We start from the raw sequence: 13,799 nt of genomic DNA on the forward strand, positions 1-13,799 counted from the left end.
TGCCTCTTTGCAATCCAATCTCCACATAGCATCTTTTAAAAATACGAATCAGATTATGTCACTTTTCCAATCAAACCCATCCAATGGTTTCCCACCACACTTAGGATAAAATCCAAAAGCCATCATTATGGCAGGTGGGCCCATCTGTCTTCTGCCCTCCTCTCTGAGCTCATCTCCTCCCACCCTCTTCGTACTTGATTTTCCTCCAGGCCTATGGCCTTCTTTAAGGTGACAAATTCAGTATCTCCTCAAAGCCTTGCCATCTCCTGTTTCTTCTGCTTTAAACACTCTTCCCTAGATGTTTGGACAGTGGGACCCTTCTTATCATTTAGATATCGGCTCAGCTGTCACCTCTTTAGCAAGGTTTTCCCTAACCAGTCAATCTAAAATGGCCCCCATGCCCGGGCGCTCTCTGCCACTCTGTTTCATTGTCTATAATGCATCTATCACCACCTGAAACTCTTATTTATTTACTTTTGTATTTTCTAATGCATTCTCCCCCAGCTAGAAATCAGGACCCATTGAGAGCCAGGATCTTGACTGGCTTACCAGATCCAAGAAGAGTTCCTGACACATAGTAGGCACTTATTAAATATCCCTCGGGTAGACAAGTGAAGGATCAGACAGTGAAACTTCTGCATCGTGAAGGAATTAATGAGTCTTCCATCAGTAGAGATGGGTGAATCAAGTCACAGCCCTTATCAGGGATGCTCTGGGAAGCCCCCTTGCATTGGATAGGTAAGTTTAGCTGAACTCTAGCTTTCAGTTCTGAGATTTGCAGATTTCACAGCCTCATATCACAGAGTAGGAAGTGCATGCACTTTTAAATCAGGCAGGCCTGGGTTTAAATCTTAGTTTTACTACTTATACATGAGGAGCTCTGGGTAAGTCAATTAATCCTTCTGAACTTCAGGATATTTCTCATCTAAGAGATGGGAACAAAAACATCTATCTCACTGGGCTGTGGGGTGTATTTAAGAAGAAAACATGTGTGATGGACCTCACAGTGTCACATACCTAGCAGGGACTCCACACTGGCAGCTCTAGTTACACATTATAATTTTCTCTACAATCCATCAATGTTTGATAAGAAGGCTATCTGTCAGCAATATATTCAATCTGGCAGAACTTTTAGACAGTGTCTTAGTTTCCTAAGAAAATGATATGCCTCTTTAAATTCTTTTTGAAAGTAGACACATGTCAATTCTGAAAACCAGAAATCAAAATGAATGTCCAGCCTTGTACTTCTGTCCCAAATATCAGTTTACCTATGCCCTAGATATAGCACTGAGCTTTTCTGAAGCGAATCTGGGGATCCCCCTCCTCCTTCTTCCCTCCCTTCAGAGTTAAATGAGAGAAGGGGCTATTGTGTTTCTTCGTGAACTGCCATCTAACTTCATGGCATGTCCACTGACCAAACCCACATCTGTGTGATGTTGAGCACACCTTTGCAACCCACGAGTGACCTGGCTTCTCCTGTCCTGTGGCCTGAGTCTGTGGTCTCAGCCTGGTCAGGCCAGGAGGACTTCCTCCCAGAATTCACTTTGTAGATAAACTGGGCTACTTGCCTGTGAAACCTCCTCTTAAAATCCCAAATTACTCCAGACTGCCCTCACGTAGCTCATCTGGAAGATGGCCTAATACAGTAAAATGAACACACAAGTTTAGTCATGTTTAAATAAGACTCTCTCACTCTAGCTTCTAATTTATCTTCAAAACCCCTCTGAGCCTCAGTTTCCTCATCTGTAAAATGGAAATCTTATCACCTATCTTATATGTTTGTTATCAGAAATAAATGTGATCATGTATTTTAAGTGCCTGGTTCTCAAATGTCTGCCCCTTCCTTGTCCTACCATCTCATCACGATCACCCCCCAGCTCCTCCAGAGAAAATTTTCTGGGACACCTCTCTGCCTAACTCATCTAACAAGAGGGTCATCACTGCATCTAACTAAATTCCTTCTTTCTACTTAGAGTTTGATTTTGCTCATGTTTGAGAAGAAGGCCGCAACCTTTAAAGCAGCGCGTACCATGTTAAAGGAATCACCAATCTCACCAACATTTCCTCCCCCTCTTCCTTTTTCTGTCTCTTCTCACCCCAAGCCAGCCTTCTCTCCCATCTATCTTCCCAAGCCTCCATTTCACAGTCCTTCTTGTAGCCTTCCACTAATTGGCAATGCCATCTCTGGAATATTATTTCTGTGCCTTTAGCTATGCCATCACTTTGATGAAAGACTTCCTTGGAGCACTTCCTCCTTCATCAGCTGCTTGTACCTCTCTGCCTTGTACCCTGAGCCACGTGGTAACGCAATCACTGTGTCTATGTGAAATGAAAAGAGAAGCTAATACAACGTTTCATGGCCAGAGCAGTCATGTACCCCCACAGACATACCCAGGATGCCTCTCTTCATTCTGTCCTGTTACCACAGGCTTACAAAAGAGTCTGCTCCACATGGTCACAGACATGGTGGCAGAGGAGACTGATGGCAGAGGAGACCACAATACCCACTACCTGGAAATGACCATAGCCACCAGGAGAGCATTCCCATTCTGGAGCCTGCGTGACCAAAGGTAGTGAGGCTCTGCATCCGGACCAGGCCAGCACCTTGCTGGTGGGGCCCAGGATAGGATGCCAATGGCAACAGTAACCAGGTGTCCCGGGACTTCAAAATCTGCCCTGCCTCTGGCTCTGTCACCACCTGAAACTGTCCTAACTCAGTCCTTACTCGCTGCTGTGGCATAACCAGGTCACCCAAATAGTTATCTGCTTTCAAATTGAATGCCTCCAGGGCTAGGGAGCCCTCCCAGGTTCTTGGCAGGCAATTAGGAGCACAAGTTTGAGTCAAATTGGCTTGAGTTCACAGCCAGCCTCTGCTTCATATGGGCTATGACATTGCACATTACTTAACCTCCCTAAGCTCTGACTTCCTTAGATGCAGAGTGGGGTGATAGCTATACCTACCAAACAAAGCACCGGAAGGGTTAAAGGAAATAAAGCTGAGAGAAGTGCTTTGCATAGTGGCCATTAAAGACAGCAATTAAAAATCACAGAAATTATAATAAACATTTGTTCAGGACTATGTCAAAAACTGAATTAGGTCCTAGAAATAGAGATGAGAAAGATATGGTCTCAAGGTAGAGAAGATGGTCATAAAAGCGGGTACTAAAACAGGTATGCACAGAATATGGGAGCACAGCTGTACATTATAATAGTTCTTCCTTCTAACGCAACAAAATTAGTTTCCCCAACTCTCTTCACTAGCCTGAGTTCAGCTCCCTGGAGCATCTAGAATCACCCCAATCCCTCTTCCACATGATAGCCTTTCAGCCTCTTGAAGATCACAAATCATGCCCCCTCCTTAGTGCCCCATTTTCTAGGCTTAAACAGTCTCAGTTCCACTCTAAAAATAATAAGCCTGCCTTATCTTTCTATGTGGCTTTCTCCAAGGAATAAAAGCTATTTTACCAGGCCCAGCTCATCCATCTTCTGAGCACTAAGGGCTCACAAAGAAAAGAAGATTTGCCTGCCCAACCCAGGCATAAAACTGGGAGAAATTCAATTCTGATCAGGATTCCCCTCAGAGTTCCCCAGCTGAGACACCTCAAACCCTAGCCTAGAATCACGTCCCAGTGACTGTGGTCCACTTGTCTGCCAACACATCTCACCAATTTTGGCTAATGAGACACCACTGCCCAGCTCATAGAATCGGGCAACCGGAAGTCTGGAGGAAGCTTTAAGATCATCCTGGACCAGGGGTTCTCATCCCCAGCTTCATGATAGACAAACCTGGGGAGCGTTTCATAAAGACACCGATATCCCAGCCTGTTCACCCACTCACAAGAAATTTCAATGTAATAGGTCCAAGAGCCTGGGTATCAATATAGTTTTCAAAGCTCCCCAGGGCTTTCTAATACACTGCCAGGATTAAAAACCCATCTGCCTAGCTCACCTTTTCCTTCTGCACTTGAGAAAACTGTTCAAAGAGTAGATATGATCTATCCAAGGTCACAAAGCTAGTTAAAGAGGGGCACAGGATTAGATGTACTGGCTTTGGACTTCCAGCCTTGTGTCTTTTTTACTAGGCAACCTGGTTAACATACTGACTTCAAACTAGAGTCCAAGGGCTGTGCCCTTAGATGTTATAGAGAAATACACAATAGATCTAACTCTTCCAACCCCTAAAATCCACCTTTTTCATCCCTCTCCTCCTTTCTAAGTCTCCTCTGCTCCTCCCTCACCTCTGTACCTCAGTCTTAAAATGTGGTGTCAAAGTGCCATCCACAAAGGAAGAGCTCTCTTTAGTTTTCAGCCAAAAGAATTATACAGGAAAGAATCTCATTGTAAATTAAGTCAAAAACAATTCTTAAAACCAAATTAAGGTCCTGAGCATTCAGCAATGCCACTTTACAAATCAACACTTCAAGTTCACTCCCTTGCTAGATAAAGGCTGGGGTGGCAAGGGAGGAGCAACAGTATTAAAATTCCAGAAATGCAATCTGAAATAAATAAGTGATATTTTCTGGCCAAGGTAATGCAGGGGTTTTAGTTCCCAATGTGATGGAGCTACTTTACATTTTAACAAATGCACATTGAGAAAATAATATTACTGTTCTGATACTGGGAGATTATTTGTGAACATAAAATATTAGAACTTGTCAGGAAGGCATTTATTTTCTTTTTTCTTCTTTCTTTGCTGCAATATTCTTTCACCTAATAGAAGATGATTGCAAAAATAATTATATCAAACAGTGGCCAACACACACAAAATAAATGGGAAAAAATGAAGGTTATCTGGCATTGGATTACAAACATGAGATGGGGAAAAAGCGTGTGTTGAAGCAGGGGGAGATAATTGCACATCAATCAGATGATTATAGAGTGGGTAGAAAAAATTAAGGCAACCAATTGGCTGCTGAATATTTGGATCCCAGATGGAAATCAGAACACGGATCAGAAATCATTAGTCAGATTATCTATTTCTTATATCCATGTGGAAAATGTAAAAATGCAGATGGAGTTTTGTGTTTGAGAAAAAATAATCTAACCTTAAAATGTAGCCATATGTGAGCCTGTAATCACAGAACATGGGATCCATAGCCAGCCTCTGATGATTCTTAAACCGCTGAAAATTAGTACTTAGATAGGAGACCACCTAGGAAGACCAGGTGCTGTAGGCATAAAAAATTTAAAAAATAATAAGGGATTGTAAGCTGACGAGGTCCTTACAATCTGTGAGGTCAACCAAGGGTTGCCTCACCTAAAAAAAAAAAAAAAAAAATGCTGAAATTATGTGTATTCACACCTATGCATATATCTGGAAAGAGATCCCATGGTTTTTAATATATTTCTAAAGGAGATCTTTATCAAAAATAAATGAAAATAAAAATTAAGAACCACTAAGCTAGTTCATCTCCTTCATTTAAAAAAATTAAATAAATAAAAATAAAACTCTCCCCAGGAACCCGTTTAGCAGTTCCACAAAAAGTTAAACATAGAGTTATCATCTGACCAAGCAACTCTACTCCCCGATATCTGCCCGGGAGAACTGAAAACATATGTCCACACAAAAATTTCACACAAATGGTGATAGCAGCTTTATTCACAATGGCCAAAAAGCAGAAACCCAAATATCTACCTAACGATGAATGGATAAACAAAATGTGGCATAGCCATACAATGGAATATTATTCAGCCATAAAAAGAAATGAAGTACTGATACATACCATAATATGGATGAACCTTGAAATCATATTCTAAGTGACAGAAGGCAGTCACAAAGGGCCACATATTGTATGATTCCATTTATACAAAATGTCCAGAATAGGCAAATCCATAGAGACAGAAGGTAGATTAGTGGTTGCCTGTGGGGGAAGCGGAATGGGTAGTAACTGCGAATGAGTACAGGGGCTTATTTTTAGGATGAGGAAAATGTTCCAGAATTAGCTAATGGCAATGGTTACAAAATATTGTAAATATGCTTAAAAACCACTGAACTGTACATTTTAAAAGGGCAAATTTTATGTTATACGAACTGTATCTCATTTTTTAAATAAGTGTACTAAAAAAAAAAAAAACTATTCCTTATAACTTATTCGCAAGTTCACCAGACAGCAGCAGAGCCAGATAATAAAAGAGCATAGTGAGAACAAGTATAAGATAGAGAAAATTAATCCAAATTAATGCCATATGTATTCATTTATATGGCGATGGAGCATTATTATATGCCAGGCATGCCTGGGCCCCACCGACACCACACTGAGCACATAGACATCCTTGCGCTCTGAAATCCTAGTGTGAGGGAGACAGTCCACCAAATATGCCACAAAGTATGTAATTGAGATAGCGATGAGAGTTGTGAAGGAGAATGATATCAGTCTGTCCTGGTCTGGATAGGGCCCGGGGCAGGGAGGCTTCCTTGAAAAATGAGTCTGAACAGAGAGAGCACAGCACATTTAAGGGATCGAAGACAAGCCATGTGGCCAAAGGCACCAGAGAAGGACAGAGAGGTGTAGTGGGCTCTAGAGAGACGGCAGTGGCCTATAGGCCAGTTACAGATTCAGTCTTTAGCCGAAGCTGATGGGTCAAGCTGAGATGTGACCTATGCCTAGTGCATCATACCGGCTGGTCTGTAGGGAACAGATTGGAGAGAGGCAGTGTCAATGTGTGGAGACCAGTTGGGAAGCTATTGTGGTCTTATCTGTCAGAAAAAAAAGGATCTGGGGACTGATGTACCCAACACGCATATGGGCCAGAGAGAGGCCAACTGTGGGATAGGTAGGGGAGGACACAGGAAAGGAAACTCATGCAAATATCACAACATCTGGATCTGGAATGTCATTCCACCTGCTACACCTTCCAGAAGGATATGAGACCTAGAAAATAGTAAAGTGGAAAATAAAGACAACAGCCTGGTGTCCTTGAGTCCAGTTTGGAGCAACGTGGCCTAGAAGAAAACTCAGCTTCACTATACATGCTCACTGAGGATACCAACAGAGTAAACATGGATGTGTGAAAGAAGCCCAAGTCTGCAAAAGACATTGACCCTCAAAGGTATTAGAAGCCAAAAATGTAAGTAGGGTAGAGAAGGACTTCAATAGGAAGGGCGTTGATGGTGGCAGTAACAATGGCAGTAGTAAGAGCTAGCAGTCATTGAGCACTGTGCGCCAAGAACTGGGCTAAGTACATTACATCCCTTAACTCATTTAATTTCCACATACCCTTTGAGGGAGGTCCTAGTATCACCCCCACCTCTCAGACGAGGCCATTGTGACCTCAGTTAAAGAACTTTCCTGAGTTCACATGGCTAGGAAGAGTGGACCTCGGCCTAACATGGGCAGTCTGGCCCTGTACCTGCCCTCTGAGCCCCGAAGGCAGGCAGCCTCTTTCTCTGAGTATTTCCATCACTGGTTGAGGCTGTCGGACAGATCTGGATGCCTCTTGAATTTGGGAGACCTATGGCCAAAACTCCCGCCTTCAAACCTCTGCTCCAACCAGACAGTGAAGGCCAAGAGCACTTTAGGCTCTGGGAGGGACTGATATTCCTGGGGACACTGCTGTCAGGTGGCCACAAAGGGAACTGCTCCAAGAGAGACAGAACCCTCTAAGTGACCACAGGGAAAGCTGAGTTTCCCCAGCAGGTCCCTGTTCTCCTTCACCCTGTCTGCAGTCCAGGCCCCTCCGGACTCTTGTGGGCTCCTTTTCCCCATTGGACCACAGCACCAGAACCTTACATTTGTGGACCTCTCAACAGCCCACAGAGCTACATCATAATACTGTCTCATAGTGAATAGATGGTGGTTCAGCATGTCCCATTACCATGATCACATGATTCTGTTATCCAAGGTAGGCGATTGTTTGTTTATTAGGCTCAGAGTGAATGACCTGACTGCAGAGAGAGCATCCTCAGCCTGGCCTTGTCCTGGAACCCAAAGCATCCATTTCTTAATATGAAGCATTGCTTGGGAAACTGTTTAACAAAGTCCTCTCCCCACCCACATGCCACCACTCTCATGTTCTTCTGAAGTAGGGTACAGTGTGGTATGAATGTTTAAGAGCACAGGGTTTGGAGAATAGTCTAGCTTTGCAACTGAATAAATGTGTGACCTGAAGCCAGTTGCCTTCATCTCCCTAAGCCTCAGTTTCCTCATCTGTAAAACAAATAATAATAGCATCTTCCAACAACATTGGGTGGTTCTGAGGATTCGCTGAAACTATCTACATAAAATTTTTATCTCTGTGCTTGTCACAGAGTAAGTATTCAATTAATGTTAGCTGCCATTATTAGTAATGATTAACAGAAAAAAAATTGTCACAATAGGAATGAGCCAGGACAGCGTCCTTGACCTTTGTTGCATATAAGAATCACCTGGACAACATCTTAAACTCAGCACCCCACATTGAATTTCTGTTGAGGGGGCCAGTCTCAGTATTGTCTGAGCTCTCTCAGGTGATCACAATGCGCAGCCGAAGCTGAGAACCACTGGAGGAGCAGGCACCCCAGTCTCTTTCCAGCTCCGCCAAGCATGCATCAGATTTCCCCCAGAAAGGGGCTGAGCTAAATGTGAAACTGTTCCCTTACTCTGGTTTAAGACATATTCACTTGCCTCTCCTTACCAGCCCATACCGCAGCAGCGGCCTTTCCTGAAGCCACTCTTGGCTCCCAAGTCACTTCAGATAGGTTGAGAGGGAAACCTTCCTCACGCATCTCCCAAGGCAGGAATGACTCTGATCAGCTAGCTATGGTTGTCACAGTCAGAATAGGCAAAAGGAAATTGTAACTAATAGATTCTTCATAAGCAATGTACAATTAACCCAGACAGCAGCCCTGGGGGAAAACACACATCAGCCCTCTTGGCGAGAGTCTAATCTGAGACATTAAGAAAGCTGCCTGGGGCTGCACAGATGCGTTTGCAAAACTTCTGTCCTCCAGAAAATGTCCGCTCTTTCCCCCTACCTTCCTGGGGTCCTGGCCTCAGTAGAGGTGATACCCACCCACGGTGGATGGACATTGTCAATTTAGCACAATTAAAAGTGGAGTTAAAGTTGGCAGTCACTTTAGCTCTGTCTCCATGGAAGAATTTTCCTGTTCTCCTATAATACTGTTGCATTTCTCTTTCATAACTGCCCCTCTGGCCTGGGTGTTTCTGCTGCCTACCCCGAAGTGATTGTTTGTTTTTTGGGCTCATAGTGAGTGTCCTGACTACAGAGAGACCATCCTCGGCCAGGCGCAGGAGCTACTTGTCTGGCTTCCTCCCTCCTGCCCCAGGCCTTCGTCTCCTGGTGAGCAGCAACCTCATTGCCCATCCTGCAGTAGAAGCACACTCCCTGCACCATTGCAGTTAGGCCCCAGGAAACTGCAAATCACCTGTGCTAGTTACCAGCTTGCCAATGTGCCCAGCACTCTGCCTCTGCACCAGCATCCCCTCTTGGTTGAGTTCCCTGCACAACCCAGACCACCATCCCCTTGAGCATGGATGGGTGAGAAGGGGCTGCTCCTATTGGAGCCAAGGGACTGTGTGGATGGATCTGTCTAGGGTGATTACTGGCTCAGGAGAAAGAAGCTTTGTGATTAAGAAAGCCATTTTGGGGAGGGGTGAGGAGGTGCATTCCTAAAACATCTGCTTGGGAACCACTCCAGTAAGGCCAGACACACACCTCCCGCAGCCTGAGAAGGGCACCAGGGTCTAAACCGGTGGAAAAGTAAGGTTAGTGAATTTAATGAGGTGATCTGAGGCAGCTTAATTCTGCTCGATAGCCTGGAGCTAGAGGAGGAGCCCCATGCAGGAAGTCAGAAGTTAAGGCTGCACTAATTAGATTTCACAAATGCTTCGTTATTCAACCTGCCAGGTGGATGGGAGGCTCCCATAGGGCCTCTGAGACCACCCGTTCAGGTTGCTCCCATCTTTCTTTCCCACTTGTCCCAGCCCAGCACCACCTGCCCCCACCCTACCTCCAGCAGTGTTCCTGGAACTGGCGCCTGGCTCAGACTCCACCTGGGCCTGCTCCACTCCGTGGGATGGTCTAAAGGGTGTGGATGGGGCAGTGGCACCACCCTCCCCTCCAGCTGGCAAGAGACTGGCGTGGCAGGCAAGTGGGGGTGGAGAGAAAGGCTCGGGAGAGAGCTAAGTGGCTTATTGGCCCTGGCCTCTTTTCCCCAGCCTTGCAGCAGCAGGCCTTATGCAAGGGTGACTTTTGTTCTTTGGTGAGTGAGCATTCTGCCCGTCCTGTCTTAGGGACTCTACTGGTTGCAGCTCTCTGGGGCAGTGCCCCTCCCATTCATGGGTACACGCTACAGGGATGGGACCCAAAGAGGAAGAGGCCCCGACAGGAAGGGATGGATGGCCCTGAAGCAAGGAATGGAGGACTCAGTTTTTCCATCTGTATGATGGCAAACTACAGAAGGCACTTACGGGAGGGGCGGAGATCCAAGTGCTGCCGCAGCGAAACCTTGCTGTGCGCTTGCTGCTCGAGGGTTACAACTCCGAGGACAGAGGAAGCCACTTAGTGCCTCTATGGCAGTAACAGCAAACAGTTAGTAATGGCAATAACAGTTCTCTGAACAGGAAGGGCTCCTTCTCCCAGGACATATGGGAGCCGAGGTCCTGCTCCCCAAGGAGGGCCTTCAGTGGAAGCTGAAGGTTATGGGCAGCAGGCAGCCTCCCCAACTCACCTTCTTCAGCCCTTTTCTCTAGCAACTAAGAGCGCTCACATTCGAATCAGAAAACAGCCCCAACCATCGCAAACTCACACGGTCTGACACCAGAATACGATAAAGTGAGCCGATCGCCTTGCCGCTCCACCCTCAGTTTCCTTTCCTGTAAAAGGAGGAGATAGACCCATTTTGGCTCAGCTACTCTAATGTTCCCTCGGACTGGGGAGCTGGGGCCCCGACCTGTCTATGTGGTCGAGCCTCACACACACTCTGATGACCCCTAGGAGGTGCTGGCTACTCTTAAGCCCCATGACCAGCCCTGTGGCTGGTTCACCTGCTACCTAAGAGAGCCCGGTGGAAATGACTAGCTGGTCACTAAAGTCGACGTGTGGCATGCAGTTTACCAGGCTGTGTGGCGGGCCAGTTCTCAAGCTGCTTACTTCAGCTAGAAAGTACCTGCTGGCTATGTCGGTCCTTCCCTGTCGTGGCAGTTCAGAAAAGTTTTAAGGACTCCGCAGAGTTTGAGGAGAACGTCCTCAAAATGCTAAACATGCCCCCCAGTTTCCCGCCCCTCACTGCCAGCCTGTATCAAGTCACTTGGCTTGAGATCTTGGACCAGTGAGTAGCCCACTGGGATGACTTCTCAAGTCTTCCTGAGTCCATTTGGCGACATTACCTTCCAGTGACTCTTTCCAACAGGGTCGATCTGAGTGCCGCCTTGCCCTGAGCCAAAGAACAAGTGGGAACATCTCTGGATGTTCCCTTCTGCCTGTGCGCCTCTGATTCTACCCTGGAGAAAAGGCACAATGAGAGGAATCTCTCCGCTTAGCTCCCAAGGGGCACGACACCCTGCCCTGCCCTCCCAGACCTGGCTCTCCACTGATGTGCCCCATGCTTGCCAGGCTCCCCTCCCTCCCCCAGCTCCCAGCATCCCTGCCCACCCCGGGCACCATGCGTAGCTCCAGGCCCAGCATGACGGATATGTATGGCCAAGAATAGTGATGTATTTATTAAGTGAAACCGACAACTTTCATTAACCCAAGTAGACATTATTAAAATGTGCTGGTTGTCTCTGGGAAATGAAGTACCCAGGGCAGGCTTGAGAAGAGGCCCTATTTGCAGCTCTGAGCTGCTGAGTGTGAGTTGGGCTTCCCTCCTGGCACCCTACATCTCATCTATCATTTCCCTGGAAGTGAGTCCCATCCTGAGCCCCTACATTTTTCCCTTTATAGCAGTCACCACGGGACTCCTCCCTTAAGCATCCTTCTGAGACAGGAATCCCAGATCCAGGTGGTCTGGGGCCCAGAGACCACGGATATTTCGTTACTCCCACTGCCTGTACCTGAAGACAGAGCTGCCTGCTAGGGCCCTGACTGACTGCACTAAACCTGACCAGAATCCTGGCAGTGACTGAGGAGGCACCCCTGGAGCTATGGCTTGCTGGGATCCCAGCTTTCCAGCCCACTGGAGGCAATTACTAGTTAGAGTTATCCATAGAGCCCCAGTAGAGGCAAGTGGGATGCAGGAGACTAGGCAGCAGATGGGAAGAGTCAAGTTGAAAGGGCAGGACCAACGAGGGTGGGAAGAAGGGCTGATGGGGTGGGACCACCTTGTGTTGTGCATGGTCTGCGATCATGGGTCTTTGCTGATGTGCATAAAGCAGTGATAATCATCACATCTGCTACTTTGCAATTTACAACGTGCTTTTACATTGACCATCTCATTGCTCCTCCTAAGTCCTGCTGTGAGGGAGACAGCGTCGGCCTGGCTTCCCTTTCGTACCAGTGATGAGAAGGGGCTCAGAGAGGTGACGCAACGCAAGCGAGCTTACCTGGTTGGAAGGGCAGCCCGGAGAGGAACGCCTGTCCTCTGACCCCAAGTCTAGTGCTGTCGCCCACCTCACTTCCTCCTGCAGTTCTTTTATTAAGTTCCACGAATGCCTGGCTTAGCTGAGACGCCTTTGTTTGCAGAGCACCATCCTGTGCAGCCTCAGGCCCATGCACCACGGGTTCAGGCAGCACGCTGTGCACACCGCCCACCTGCCCCATGGCCAAGGGAGTAGCACAGAGGACCGTGCCACCACCGACTGACCTGCCTGACTGCATCTCCTATACGTACAATGAATTCTCTCCAGGCTGTGAAAGAGACTAAATGAGATGCTGTGCACACACTGTCTAGTGCAGGCCCAACACATAGTAGGTGTTCAACAAACAGTGGCTCTTAATGTTCTTAACGGCAAAGCTCCTAGATAAGAGGGCAGTGCAGCCAGTGTTGGGTGAATCCTCTGTTTTGTCCAAGCTTAGGACATTCAGGGGTGGTCTGCATGCCTGTTCCCCGTGAGAAATTGCTCTCACCCTGTAACCTCTGTGTCCTCACATTTGGTTCAGAAAGACAGTCATCATAATACTGGACATCCTGAGGAGACAGCAGAAGGACAGTGATGGATTATCAATAAATGTTAATAGATTGATAGAAGGGGGTGAGGACAAATGCCACAGAAACAAAAGGTGGACAGATAAGAACCATGACATTCTCCAGCCGACTGGCCATCTCCACAGATTCAGGTTCTTCTTCAGAACAGGACTGTGTATTTGATTCTTGGTCTCAGGGCCAGTGGGAGGAGGTATTTATTTGGGGACATGGATAAAAGCCTTGTGTTGGGGGAGTGTGGGACCTACCCTGCCCCCCTGGCCTGCACACTTTTCTCTTCTCATCAGCAGGCCTGGCCCATCTAAAACTGCCAGCCCTCCAGGGCCAAGAAAGGTGACAGGCCCAGCTCACCTGCCAGGGCTGTGGCTGCTGGGAGTCAGACAGAGTCCAGAATGCAGTGCGGCCCATACTGCCAGCAGCAATTCGGCCACATTAGTCCTCTGAGGCATGGCTCCAGCACAGCTGCTCAGACAGCCAAGACCCACACCCTCCTTCCCTTTCAGCAGGGCTGTGGCGAGAAGGCAGGGCTCAGATCAGGGTGTTCGCTGAGATGTCTGTGCTCTCTCTTTCCTTGTGTGCCTCACTCTGCTTCGTCAAGGCCTCCTGTCCTCTGTCCACTTCTGAACTTGGCCCCAGCCCTACCCCTACCCATGACCTCTCCTTCCCTAGGCTCCACGGCAGCTTCTACTCCCTTATTTATCAGAAACTAGTGCTCTCA

This window comes from Pteropus vampyrus, unplaced genomic scaffold (assembly GCF_000151845.1).
Source record: "Pteropus vampyrus isolate Shadow unplaced genomic scaffold, Pvam_2.0 Scaffold130, whole genome shotgun sequence".
In the NCBI taxonomy this organism is placed as follows: domain Eukaryota; kingdom Metazoa; phylum Chordata; class Mammalia; order Chiroptera; family Pteropodidae; genus Pteropus; species Pteropus vampyrus.